Source organism: Setaria viridis, chromosome 9 (assembly GCF_005286985.2).
Source record: "Setaria viridis chromosome 9, Setaria_viridis_v4.0, whole genome shotgun sequence".
Classification (NCBI taxonomy): domain Eukaryota; kingdom Viridiplantae; phylum Streptophyta; class Magnoliopsida; order Poales; family Poaceae; genus Setaria; species Setaria viridis.
Window position 1 is genome coordinate 28,925,254 of NC_048271.2, and position 15,139 is coordinate 28,940,392.

Below are 15,139 nucleotides of genomic sequence, written 5' to 3' on the forward strand. Positions count from 1 at the left end.
GGCCATCCCCATCAATTTCCAGGCACGTGTCAGGTCCAAACTTCCCTTGGCATGCAATGCTCCACAGTCCCGGCCTCTACCGTACTGTGACCACACTTGCACCCACATGATGCACCATGGGAACCTCGTTCCAGGGACAGCAGGGGTATAAGCCACGCTCTAGTTCAATCAGGTACTAGGCTTCCTCATTCCATACTAGGTATGAGGTTAGTACTTTCAAACACTTGATCACGAACATCAACACTGTCGGGTCTTAACAGATTCCATAGACAGACGGGGCGATCAACCGACCACCAAAATAATTAACCAAAACCCTGCTTCGTCCATCGTCCTTATAGTTGTAACAAAAGGAAAACAACCAATTCCTATACTCGCGAGTGACAGGAAATCACTCGGCTTTTACCGATACCTATTTAGGCATAGCAACTACTCGGCCCAACAAACTAGTGTTCAGATCAAAGGAACTATGTCAAGCATCTAAGGTTGCAAACAACTCCTATATGTAAATGCACAAACATGAGAAGGAAGGCATGCACAAGTTTAGAAATTTGGGGTTCATGCTCCGAGGCTTGCCTTCAAGTGGTGGGGAGGGAAGCTGGGCTTCAGCTGGGGTGGCTTTGGCTTCTGGAACTGGTAACTCAGCTACAGCTCCGTCTTCTGGCGCCGGGTGTAGCTCGTAGACACCGTCAGCAAGATGAAACTCTACACGAATGCAATGCAGGAGTTAGTGTTTAGACGGTTATTTCAACAGCAACACTTGCAAGTCTTAGCCTAGAAACTTGTAGCAAAGCTACGGAAAAAGTGTGGGGGTTCAAGCTTCAGTGGATAAAGAACAAGACCAAGGGTTGGATTGGAAGAAACTTATGATCTGACCCTTAAACTTTAAGGGATAACTGTGTTTGGGGTCCTCAGACTTATCACAGAGAAGTCCCCAAAATTTTACACAGATACCCTCGGGTCAAGGAAAAGGATACAGCCAAGTCCTTGGGCGAGGCGGATAAGGCTCGGCGGACAGACAGTGTCAGGCGAACGGAAAGGGGTCGGGCGAATAGATAGGGTCGGGCGAACCGGTAAGGGGTCGGTAGCTTACCTTCGGTTTATAGATGAAGCTTTGGGGTCGGGAAGGAGCAGACTTGGGCGGAAGGTCTTAAGCACTAAGGCTTGGGCGGTGGCAATGTCCGGCGGTGCTCTGGCGGCTGCAGAGCTTCTTGTGGGCCACAAGGAAGATCTAGCACAACGCAGAGGAGCAGGCGGCTGGGTGGATTGGGAAGAAGCGGATCTGATCGGAGAAAGGGACTTTTCGAGATTTCAACGGGAGTGCTCAGGTGCGCTAAGAGTAGGGACAATGAAACAGCAAAGGCGAAGGAACTCCGGTGGAACTCTGGCATTCCCTTTTTATAGCTGCGTGGAGGAGAGAGATTTCGGGCAGCACGAAGACTGAAGGAAAAAGATGGAGTGCGCTGCCATGGCGGCGATTGAGCGGCGATGGGTGACGGAATAGGACTTCGGAGATAGCGTCTTCGGCCATTGGGCACTGGAGACAAGGCGACACAGGCGCGGTTTTGTCGGGGTTGAGATTTTGGCGGAGGTGGGCGTCGTCGAGCGGCGGATCTGATTGGTGTGACAGGGAGAACGACGCTACAAGCGAGGTTGCAACAGCTGAAAAGACAGGCGAGTTGTGGCTGCGCGGGTGAGCGCGAAACAGCGGTTCGCCGGGGCATAGTTCTGGCGAGGCGGAAAAGAGCTGTCGCGGCCGGAGTCGGGGTTGGCGATGGGGGAATCGTCGCGTAGCGAGTTCGTGGGCGGCGCGACTGTGGAGAGGCGGAAAAGCCAGAGGTCCTCGGGGCTTGCAGCCGGAGATCCAGCGAGGTGATGATGGGCGCGAGCCGCGAGGCGGTTTGACGCAGCAGGTGGCAAAGCTCTACCACAGCGGCGACGGAGCACCAAGGCGCAGCCGGTGAGGGCGCGAGCGAGACGAGGCGCTGCAAAAAGGGGTGCAGAGGGACTTCCACTGCGATTGGGGAGGAGGGTGCGGGAATCCATCCTGTCACGGCCGGCGACTGGGCGAAGCGGCGGGTGGCGGAGGGATTTAGCCACGCGGAGGAGAAGCTCTGAAGCGGTGCACGCTGCTCGAGTACGTCTGCATCGGGAGATCCAGGGAAAAGATTTGCGGGTCCACCGGTCAGTCTCGGTTGTCCCACAGCTCCAAGATTGAAAGGAACACCGCCGTTTGAGATTTAGAAGGAACCGGTGTTTCTGGTTGGGTTTCGAGGGGTCGGGACCGGAAACTAGGGTTGAGCACTTAAGCTCAGGGAAGCTGAGTCAGCGGGATTAGGGACTCGGATTAGGATTAACTCGGATGATTTGACCAAGGTCGTTATAGCCTACCGCCCTTAAAAAGAATCTCGTCCCGAGATTTGAGTGTAAGGGTAACCAGTGGGAGTGTGGAGTCCTTACCTCCTTGGCTGGAAAGAAAACCTCAGAAATGTTTGTTCAGATACTCTTCTGTTTCCTAGTTGCTTCTTCTTCTGTTTGGTTGTTCCATAGTATCTTGTACATTTTGACTGTTTGCCATCGGGTATGTCTTTCCTTTCGGTCGAGGACCTTGGCTGGATACTCAGTGTAAGTTAGGTCGGACTCAATTTGAAGTTGCTCTTGCTCCAAGATCTTAGTTGGGACTTGGACACACTTCTTCAGTTGGGATACATGGAAAACATCATGTATGGCCGAAAGCTGTTCTGGGAGTTGGATCCGGTAAGCAACGGGTCCACAAATTTCCACAATCTCATAAGGGCCAATGTAACGGGGAGCCAATTTTCCTTTTACTCCAAACTGTTGCACTCCTTTGGTCGGGGAGACTCGAAGATACACATGATCACAAATGTCAAACTGCAGGGGTCTTCTTCTCCTGTCGGAGTAACTCTTCTGTCGAGATTCGACAACCTTGAGATTTGCTTGAATTATCTTCACTTGTTCTTCAGCTTCTACTACTAAGTCAGGGTCGTAGGTTTGTCTTTCGCTGACTTGTGACCAATTCAGCGGTGTCTGACATTTCCGACCATATAGGGCTTCAAATGGTGCCATCTTCAAGCTAGTCTGGTTGCTATTGTTATAGGAGAACTCTGCCAATGGTAAGCACTTATCCCAATTCTTGTCATAATGGATGACACAAACTCTCTACATATCTTCAAGGATCAAATTTACTCTTTCGGTCTGACCATCGGTTTGGGGATGATAGGTTGAGCTACGAATGAGCTTGGTGCCAAGTGATGCTTGTAGCTGCTCCCAAAAACGCGCTACAAACTAGACACCTCGATCAGATATGATCGTCCTAGGCACACCGTGCAGGGAAACAATGCGGTCAAGATACAACTCCGCATATTTCTTGGCTGGGTAGGTGGTGTGGACAGGAAGAAAGTGGGCAGTCTTGGTAAGATGATCCACAATCACCCAAATGGAATCGTGTCGCTGTGATGTAAGGGGCAGTCCAATAATGAAATCCATGCTGATGTCTTCTCATTTCCAAGAGGGAATAGGTAGGGGCTGCAGGGTACCTGCTACCTTCAAATGGTTGGCCTTGACACGTTGGCAGGTATCACATTCCGAGACATTGCGTGCAATTTCCGGCTTCATCCCATTCCACCAGAAGATTTGACGGAGGTCATGATACATCTTGTTGCTGCCAGGATGAATTGAGAACTTGGAGAGATGGGCTTCATCTAGGATTTGCTTTCTCAGATTGGGGTCGGATGGGACAACAAGTCGGTTCTCATAGTACACTCTCCCATTCTCATCCTATCGGAATTGCTTATACCCTTCATCCTTCCAGGAAATCTTCCTTTTGATTCGCCTTACTTCCTCATCCTCTAACTGTGCCATCCCAATTTGGTCCTCCAAAGCAGACTCAAGGGAGATGTGACCGAGGGTTCCATGGGAAACAATTTCCAAATTAAGTTTTCCCTTCTCATGACACAGAGTCTCCGTGAAGTTGGTTGCCGTCAAGCAATTACAATGAGTCTTGCGGCTAAGGGCATCGGCCACCACGTTGGCCTTGCCGGGGTGATAATGTACTTCCAAATCATAATCTTTAATCAGCTCTAACCATCTTCTTTGTCGCATGTTGAGGTCGGCTTGAGTGAAGATGTATTTGAGGCTCTTGTGATCAGTGTAGATGTTGCAGTGGGTGCCCATCAAATAGTGTCTCCATATCTTTAAGGCATGAATCACTGCTGCCAATTTAAGATCATGGGTCGGATAGTTCAGCTCATGAGGTCGTAACGCCCGTGAGGCATACGCAATGACTTGGTTGTCTTGCATAAGAACACACCCAAGTCCAGTGCCAGAGGCATCACAATATACGTTAAATGGTCTAGAAGGGTCGGGTTGAGCCAAAACCGGGGCTGAGGTCAGCAAGTGTTTCAAGGTGTTGAAGGCTTCTTCACACTTGTTGCTCCACACAAATTTGACCTCTTTCTTCAGCAGCTTAGTCATCGGCTTAGCTATCTTGGAGAAATCCGGAATGAAGCGCCTATAGTAGCCTGCCAGTCGAAGAAAACTTCGGATCTGGTGAACTGAAGTGGGTGGCTTCCAGTCCATGACTTCTTGTACCTTGCTGGGGTCAACTGCTATGCCATCCCGAGAAATAGTGTGTCCCAAGAACTTGACACTATCTAACCAAAATTCACACTTGGATAACTTGGCATAAAACTGATGATCCCTCAACCGTTGAAGAACCACATGAAGATGATTGGCATGTTCTTCTTCGTTTTTCGAGTACACTAGGATATCATCAATGAACACCACCACAAACTTGTCCAACTTGGGTATGAACACCGAATTCATGAGATACATGAAGTAAGCGGGTGCATTGGTGAGTCCAAAAGACATAACCAGGTACTCGTAGAGTCCATATCTTGTGGAGAAGGCAGTTTTTGGAATGTCACAGGGTCTGATCTTGATTTGGTGATAACCGGAATGAAGATCAATCTTGGAGAATACTCTTGCTCCAGCTAACTGATCAAACAAATCATCAATGCGAGAAAGGGGATACTTGTTCTCGATAGTCACTGCATTGAGGGGTCGGTAGTCCACACACATGCGTAGGCTCTCATCCTTCTTCTTCACAAATAGAGCTGGGCAACCCCAAGGTGAAGTGCTGGGTCGGATAAAGCCTTTCTCCAACAACTCATGTAGTTGGGTCTTCAACTCAGCCAACTCAGCGGGTGGCATTCGATAAGGTCTTTTGGAGATAGGGGCGGTGCCGGGGATCAACTCTATGGAAAACTCCACATCTCTATCGGGCGGCATGCCCGGCAAAACATCAGGAAACACTTCGGGGTACTCACAGACTACAGGGATGTCCTTCAGTTGGGTCTCAATTGCGGGATATGCACAAGAATTCATGTCTTCTCGGCGAGGCAATTGGACAACAGAGGGGCCGTGGTGGGGTGAGTTGACGTGGATAGCTCGGGCTGGGATATCTAACACAACCTGGTGCCTAGTCATCCAATCCATTCCTAGGATGAAATTAATCCCATCCAGATCGAGAATAACAAGATTCTCCTTAAAAAGGGTTCGGCCTAGCTGGATACGCACATTGACACTTATCCTATCAGATGTGATTACCCCACCCGGGGTGGATATCCTAAAAGATCCTCTTGTTTGGCATTCCTTTAACCCATATTTGTCACCAGTCTTTCTTCCAATAAAACTATGTGAGGCTCTTGAGTCAAACAAAACCAAAGCTGAAAGACTGTGAATAAGAAATGTACCCGTCATTATCGGTGCACCTTCAGGAAGCTCTGCTGCGTTGGTGAAGTTCAGCCGACCTTGGCGAACTTGCATCTTGGGCCTCTTCCCTTTATTGAGCATCGCATTGCTCTGCCCTAGGCGCTGATTCTGATTCCTAGGGCAGTCCTTGGCGAAATGCCTCACATTGCCACAGGTGAAGCAGCGGTTACCATTTGTAGGGCGCGGTGGTGGCGGTAGGGTCGGCCGCGGTGCCTGAGGTTGGAATCCCGGGAAATGAAGTGTTGCCGTTGGTGGGGGTCAGGCAACCCATCTTCCCGACGGCTGGGGTCAGCTGGACGCCTGTGGTGGAACCATTCTGAAATGTTGTGTAGGTGGGCTGGGCGTTGGCAGTGGAGCCTTCCGCTTCCTCTCGGCTTCCAGAGCCTTCATGCAGTCCTCTTGTGAGATGGCCAAGTTGACCAACTCGTTGTACGTATTCACCATTATCGGGTTTAATCTTTTCTCTGAGCTCCAGGCTTAGCCCTCTGCGGAACCTATCCCGCTTCTTCTCATCTGTGTCCGCATGGTATCCAGCATATCGGCACAGATCATTGAAGGCCTGCGCATAGTGCAGGACATCTCGATTTCCCTGGGTAAGGGCCAGGAACTCGTTGAGCTTACTGTGGCGTCTCGTCCCCCCGGGGCCGGGCCCGCTTACACCTGGCAGCTCTCTAGGATATCAAGAATTCCCTCACAGACCAACACAAGTCTTTTCTGCGCACTTTATCCTCACTCGTGCGCACCCAAAAAGAACTTCCCGGTCGGTCACCCATCCCGAAATTGCTCCGGGCCAAGCACGCTTAACCCCGGAGTTCTTTGAGGATGAGCTTCCGGAAAAAAAGTTGCAACTTGTTGGGGTATGAGTATTCTATCAATCCTATTAAGCCTTGGGCCAGGATGTCACATACTCACCCCCTTAGAAGACCGACGCCCTCGTCGGTCAACCCCAAGGCAGGAACCGTCCCCTCTTGGCCACGTCCGTGTGTCCAGTGCCAGCGCATGTGCCATGCTGTGTGACCACTCTGGACCCACACCAGCCATGCACACCATGCCTGCGCAACTGCGACCGCACGCGCCCGTGAAACCGCGAGAGTCAGCTCTGATACCAATTGTGGCATCCCGCCCCCCCCCGGGGTCGGGCCCGCTTACACCTGGCAGCTCTCTAGGATATCAAGAATTCCCTCACAGACCAACACAAGTCTTTTCTGCGCACTTTATCCTCACTCGTGCGCACCCGGAAAGAACTTCCCAGTCGGTCACCCATCCCGAAATTGCTCCGGGCCAAGCACGCTTAACCCCGGAGTTCTTTGAGGATGAGCTTCCGGAAAAGAAGTTGCAACTTGTTGGTATGAGTATTCTATCAATCCTATTAAGCCTTGGGCCAGGGTGTCACACTTACGCTCCAGGAGACCTTCAGGGATATGATGGCCCCTGAACGCCATCTTAAACTCCTCCCAGCTGACGACGTGGTCGGCCGGCTGCATGGCGTGGTAGTGATCCCACCAAAGGAGGGCAGAACCATGCAGTTGCTACGTGGTGAACCGAGCCTTGTTCTCCTCCGGGTAATGGGCGATGAGGAGGGAGAACTTGGATTCGATGGCACGAATCCAAGCGTCGGCGTCGAGCGGGTCTTGTGTCTTCTGGAACAAAGGGGGTTGCGTGCTCAAGAAGTCCTCATAACGAGCAACTTGAGGTTGTTGATGAGCTCTCCCTCCATGGGGCTGCTGTTGTTGTCCCTGTACAATGTGCCTTAGCAGCTCAGTTTGAGCCGCTAGGAGGGCTTCCAGCGAGGGTGGGGCCAGAGGCGGAGGAAGATCTGCCTCTGCTCGCTACCGCTAGGCACAGAGCCAGATCGGGTGCAATGCGCCATCTGCAAGAGTCAACATTCCATTAATTCCATAACCTCAGAAGTATTCCAATTATGTGGGAACGCAAATGTTAAATCCGCAATTGCGACTCTTACCGATAACGCAACACAACAACATATCTTTATTAAGGAGGTGCATGCCATCTTAGTTAGCAACTATCTTAGTTCTGCACACAACTTCGGGCGAACTAAAACCGTATCCCACGGGCTTTACTATATCCGACCGTAGGCCAAGTGGTCGGACTAAGCGAAACAATACAACCAGGGGTCGGGAGAGGCGAACCGCACATCAAGGGGTCGGGCGAGGCGGAGAACTGCCTTGAGGGGTCGAGCGCATCCGACCTTGCGGCTCGGGGTCGGTCAAGTTTTGAACAGACCCACAGAAAACGAGTGTGTGGTCACAGCACAAACTCATACAACCTGGCATCCAAAGCGTGTCGCAAAAGGGTCAAAAGTCAAGTCAAGATCTGATTTCACTAAGATCATTTTCATTGCTGTTCTCAAAACACAGGAGGAATACTCAACTCAAGGCTAACCTATTACATCACTATCCAAAACTTAGGTTGCCGAGGAGTACAACAAAAGATTAGATCCCTATAGCTCTCAACCTGTGAGGGAACACTGTGAGTCGGAGAAGGGGTGTCGCCATCCTCAATGTCCATGCTGGACGCTCCCATGATCTCCTCAGGATCTTCTTGTTCGTCCAGCTGCATCTCAAGGGCATGTATAGCATCAAGCTCGGCGTGGTGCTTGTCCAAATGAGCATTAGCAACTGCGAGCTCCATCTTGACCTCCATCTTCTCTTCGGCAAGCTCGATCATGCCATCCACTAGGTCTGTCACTTCTCCCTTGAGCTCGGAGATTCTGGCTTGCATGTCATGGACCTGTATGCCTCTCTGGATGAATTGATATGACTATCCCACCAAGTCTCTCTTGGCGGCATTGAAAAGCCCCTGGGTGTCTATGGCTTTCCGAGCCAAGACAACCATAGCTCAGCCTTGAAGCTCAATCAGCCGATACAAGGCTGACATGCATCTCGTGGTGATAGAGATGGTGACCAGCGAATGGGAGATTGCCAACACCTCCATGTTGTTGACACGATCAAGCCACGCCGGGTCTAGCCGATCCCTGGTGGGAAACAAGCCGATTGGGTCCAAAGTGACCTCAAGCGGGTGTAGCCGACAGAACTGGGTGAGGATCTGCAAAGCAGCCGACTCCCAGGTATCCTCCAGCGTGTGTCCGCAAGTCAAGACTTCGAGTTGGGGCCACTCGGGCTGCACAGGGGGTGGAGGTATAACCACTTGCACGTTGCATCTCTACACTCCGTGCTCCTGGTACATCCATCCCACGTACAGAGGCGGGGACTGGTACCCAAACCACCTTAAGGTGTCCCACAGAATAACAGGAAAACCCTTAAAGTGTAGGCACGTCGAGTAGGAAATGCCGTTGGCGCCGTACAGTATGAGTCTGGGGGCAGCCATCTGGAACCAAGAACCAAAACAACGTGAGATAGAGACTCTAAGAAGAAGAACCGGTCGGGCAGATAAAGCACTCGGATTTCGACCAGAGCGCAAGCTGCAAAGGAAGCTAGAAATCCTTAAACCGAAGAAGAGCTTTGACCAAGGCAAGGTTGTTCTAGGGAGGTGGTTTCACAGATTTTAGTTTATGACACATGCACGACCTACTCCGTCCTCTTAACCAAAACAACTACCAAAACTTTGGTCTTACGCAGTTAGTGCTGGTGGCAAGGCAACTAGTACGTCTCTCCCTATAGTAGCTAGTCGGGTTCTAGTAGCGTCTCCTAAGCAAACGCGGTTAGTGTACCTGCAGAAAACACAACCACATGAACCTTTCGTGCCAGCACCCACGAAAGCATCCCCAAGCATTACCGTTCACTATAGAAATGGCACCCATGTGTTTAAGGCTGCATGGACAATGCAACAACCGTGGAAATAGGTCCCCTTTGAATGGAACCGTATGACCCTTCGCATACTCGTGATGCAGAATCAGCGCACGTATAATAGACGTGGGCGAACAACCATGATGATAGGCTCGTTGGAATCGAACCATACCACCCTTCGTATGAGTTATCATACGGAACCTACGCACGTGTGATAGACGTGGGCGAAACAACCGCGATGATAGGGTCCTTTGAATAGAACTCCCTATCAACCCTCGCATACTCGTGATGCGGAACTCGGCACATGTATGATACATGTGGCGATGTGCTGGGGGGGGGTTAGCAAGATAACCAATAAATAATAGCCACCTAAAACAACCCAAAATCCCCTAGGGCCTCTCGTACTAAGGTCATCCTTAAAGATCGTACGAGATTTTTCAACATTTTTTTCTTGCAAAATTTTATTCAAAAGAAGAAGTGTTTAGGACCTATTGTGTCCTCTGTCCTGCTAAACCAGCTCTGGTACCAGCTGTGGCGGAACCACCTCGGATTAACTCAACTAAAGCACAGCTAAGTCGCTTAAGACGCGACACTCATGCCTTAATCGCGTTAACTCAAGGTGCCTCGGATTTCATCAGATTTAACCACTTAACAGGACCGAGTTAGCATGACCCACATGAAGGTGAGTGGTTCTAGAGAATACAACAGATCCACTAAGTTAAACAAGTTTGACAAATTGGTTCAACATCAAATCGAAAATCAGAGTTTTACAAGTTCTGAAGCAAACAACAGAAGATAAAACAAGCGGAAGCTATTCGTCGGGGTCGGATGTCCCTGATGAGGCCAATCAGGACATCAGTGATCCCTTTCCTCACCGTCCGAGGAGGAATCCCACTCGACCGTCCACCCAGGAGGAAGCTGAGGCGGCCGAGTGCCAACAGGAGCAAACTCAGAAGCTGCGACTTCACCTGAAAAGAGAAGCCACAAAAAGGCTGAGCTTCTAAGCTCAACAAGACTTAACCGACTAGTGGAGAACTACTCCACCAACGTCTAGACATGCAAGGCTCTTTGGCTGAGGGGTTTGTTTGCCAAAAGCGACTAAGTTGGGTCCTTACTTTCAAGTTTTAGCTCAAATTCTAAGTTCATTAACCAGTCTACATTTGCAACTTACTCTAAGCAAACATAGATCCATCTTTATGTATATAAGCTCATCATCAAGACCATGAAATCATCAAACTCTTTCATTAGTCGGTGTAGCATAGCAATCAAGCAGTCTCAAACTGTGAGAGGCAGACGAATCGATTTGAGTTTGTTAACCATGCATGGCGAACCTAATCTCACGACATCCGCACACCACAAGGGTCGCTTCCTGTGTTGGCCGTCCCCATCAATTTCCAGGCACGTGTCAGGTCCAAACTTCCCTTGGCATGCAATGCTCCATAGTCCCGGCCTCTACTGTACTGTGACCGCACTTGCACCCACATGATGCACCATGAGAACCTCGTTCCAGGGACAGCAGGGGTATAAGCCACGCTCTAGTTCAATCAGATACTAGGCTTCCCCATCCCATACTATGTATGAGATTAGTACTTTCAAACACTTGATCACGAACACCAACACTGTCGGGCCTTAACAGATTCCATAGACAGACGGGGCGATCAACCGACCACCAAAAGAGTTAACCAAAACCCTGCCCCGTCCATCGTCATTATAGCTGTAACAAAAGGAAAACAACCAATTCCTATACTCACGAGTGATAGGAAATCACTCGGCTTTTACCGATACCTATTTAGGCATAGCAACTACTCGGCCCAACAAACTGCTCAAGTTTAGAAATTTGGGGTTCATGCTCCAGGGCTTGCCTTCAAGCGGAGGGGAGGGAAGTTGGTCTTCAGCTGGGGTGGCTTCGGCTTCTGGAACTGGTAGCTCAGCTACAGCTCCGTCTTCTAGCGCCGGGTGTAGCTTGTAGACACCGTCAGCAAGATGAAACTCTACACGAATGCAATGCAGGAGTTAGTGTTTAGACGGTTATTTCAACAGCAACACTTGCAAGTCTTAGCCCAGAAACTTGTAGCAAAGCTACGGAAAAAGTGTGGGGGTTCAAGCTTCAGTGGATAGAGAACAAGACCAAGGGTCGGATTGGAAGAAACTTATGATCTGACCCTTAAACTTTAAGGGATAACTGTGTTTGGGGTCCTTAGACTTATCACAGAGAAGTCCCCAAAATTTTACACTGATACCCTCGGGTCAAGGAAAAGGATACAGCCGAGTCCTTGGGCGAGGCGGATAAGGGTCGGCGGACAGACAGGGTCGGGCGAGATGGAAAGGGGTCGGGTGAACAGATAGGGTCGGGCGAACCGGTAAGGGGTCAGCAGCTTACCTTCGGTTTATAGGTGAAGCTTTGGGGTCAGGAAGGAGCAGACTTGGGCGGAAGGTCTTAAGCACTAAGGCTTGGGCGGCGGCGATGTCCGACGGTGCTCCAGCGGCGGCGGAGCTTCTTGTGGGCAACAAGGAAGCTCTAGCACAGCGCGGAGGAGCAGGCGGCTGGGTGGATTGGGGAGAAGCGGATCTGATCGGAGAAAGGGAACTATTCGAGATTTCAGCGGGAGTGCTTAGGTGCACTAAGAGTAGGGACGACGAAACAGCAAAGGCAAAGGAACTCCGGTGGAACTCTGGCATTCCCTTTTTATAGCTGCGCGGAGGAGAGAGATTTCGGGCAGCACGAAGACCGGAGGAAAAGGATGGAGTGCGCTGCCATAGCGGCGATTGAGCGGCGATGGGTGGCGGAACAGGACTTCGGAGATAGCGTCTTCGGCCATTGGGCACTGGAGACAAGGCGGCGCAGGCGCGGTTTTGGCGGCGTTGAGATTTTGGCGGAGGTGGGCGTTGTCGAGCGGCGGATCTGATTGGTGTGACAGGGAGAACGGCGCTACAAGCGAGGTTGCAACAGGTGAAAAGACAGGCGAGCTACGGCTGCGCGGGAGAGTGCAAAACAGCGGTTTGCCGGGGCACAGTTCTGGCAAGGCGGAAAAGAGCTGTCGCGGCCGGAGTCGGGGTTGGCGATGGGGGAATCGTCGCGTAGCGAGTTTGTGGGCGGCGCGACTGTGGAGAGGTGGAAAAGCCGGAGGTCCTTGGGGCTTGCAGCCGGAGATCCGGCGAGGTGATGATGGGCGTGAGCCGTGAGGCAGTTTGACGCAGCAGGCGGCAAAGCTCTGCCACAGCGGCGATGGAGCACCAAGGCGCGGCCGGCGAGGGCGCGAGCGAGACGAGGCACTGCAGAAAGGGGTGCAGAGGGACTTCTGCTGCGATTGGGGAGGAGGCCGCGGGAATCCATCCTGTCGCGGCCGGCGACTGGGCGAAGCGGCGGGCGTCGGAGGGATTTAGCCATGCGGCGGAGAAGCTCTGAAGCGGCGCATGCTGCTCGAGTGCGTCTGCCTCAGGAGATCCGGGGAAAAGATTTGCGGGTCCACCGGTCAGTCTCGGTTGTCCCACAGCTCTAAGATTGAAAGGAACACCGCCGTTTGAGATTTAGAAGGAACCGGTGTTTCTGGTTGGGTTTGCAGGGGTCAGGACCGGAAACTGGGGTTGAGCACTTAAGCTCAGGAAAGCTAAGTCAGCGGGATTAGGGACTCGGATTAGGATTAACTCGGATGATTTGACCAAGGTCGTTACAGACCTCCCTCTAGACAAGACCCCTGGCCCCGACGGGCTTACAGGTCACTTCTATAGAGCCACATGGTCAATCATAAAAGGAGATGTCATTAGGGCCTCTGATGCCCTATCCTCAATGGACTATCGAAGCTTTCATCACCTAAATGAAGCACTGCTAACACTAATACCCCGGAAATCGGACCCGACAACCTTGGGAGATTACCACCCCATTAGTCTCATCCATAGCTTTGGAAAGATTTTCTCCAAAGCTCTGGCTAACCTCTTTGTTCCACACCTCCATGTCATGATTTCGCCAAACCAAAGTGCTTTTATCAAAGGTCGCCAGATACATGATAGTTTCCAATATGTGCTTGGGGCGGCCAAGATGTTAGCCATGAGGAAGCTCCCAAAAATAATGTTCAAGATTTATATTGCGAAAGCTTTTGACTCCGTTAATTAGGTCTTCCTCCTTGAGCTTTTATCTGCGGTCGGATGCCCATGCACATGGACCAATTAGATCTCAACAATCTTGGCCACGGCGAGCACCAAGATATTTATGAATGGAGTCCCAGGGAGAAGGATTTGTCATGGTCGTGGTTTGAGGCAAGGTGATCCACTCTCGCCAATGCTTTTTGTCCTCGTCATGGAATGTTTTCAAGCTTTAATCAACACCGTAGATGATAGGGCAATGTTCGATCCTTCCGGTCGTGATTCAATCAAATACCGTGTCTCCCTATATGCTGACGATGTGGTCGCTTTTTTCACTCCGGTCGCCAAGGATCTTCTCATGATCAAGGAGATCCTATCTCTCTTTGAGAAGGCCACAGAGCTGGCAGCTAACTACACCAAAAGCCATGTATTCCCTATCCACTGCTCAACTAAACATATCAACCTAGTTAGCAACATCCTAGGATGTCAGCTCGCGGAGTTCCCATGCACATACCTTGGTGTCCCACTTTCAATCCACAAGCCACCTAAAGCAGCGGTACAACCCCTAGTCAATAAGGTCGCGAAACACCTACCTCCGTGGAAAGGTATACTACTAAATAGGAGCGGTCATCTTATTCTGGCGAAATCCACCCTAGCAGCCATTCTGGTTCGCATCTCCATAGCTATTGTGGTCACTCCGTGGGCTATCAAAGCCATTGAGAACCTGATCAGGGGCTTCCTTTGGTGTGGCTTTGAGGTCGCGTCCGTAGGAAAATGCACGGTCGCTTGGGTTAACGTCTCTTGCCCCCACGGACTTGGGTGGATTAGGCATACCCAATCTTCAATTCATGGGGATGGCACTAAGGTTGTGATGGCTTTGGCTCACTCGCATAGACTTGATGAAATCTTGGTTGGCCCTGAAATTCTCGCAAGGCATGTTGGAGAAATCCTTCTTTGCCGCTTCCATTTCGGTCATAGTAGGAAATGGTGAGCAAGCTCTCTTTTGGATGGACAATTGGATTGATGGGTGTTCCATAAAGACCTTGGCACCAAATCTTTGGGACGCCATCTACGCGCATACAAGGAATTCTAGAACGGTGAGGGACGGGCTCTTAAACCAGTGTTGGGTGAGGGACATCACCCACGCCCGTACGGTCCAGGTGGTGACTCAATACTTGCGCATATGGGACTTGATACGCAGTTGGTCGCTAACCCAAGAACAAGATAGATTCATTTGGAGATGGCTAACCTTGGGAGAGTTCTTGTCTGCTTCTGCATATCGTGCACTCTTTCTAGGGTGCACATAGATGCTGGGAGCTGACCACCTTTGGAAAACACAAATCCCGGGGAAATGTCGTTTCTTTAGCTGGCTAGTACTACATGGTCATAGCTGGACTTCTAACTGTCTATGCCAACATGGCCTCTGTGACAGAGATGATTGTGCGTTATGCACCAAGGAAGTCGAAACTCTGGACCACCTCCTCACTGGGTGCACCTATAGT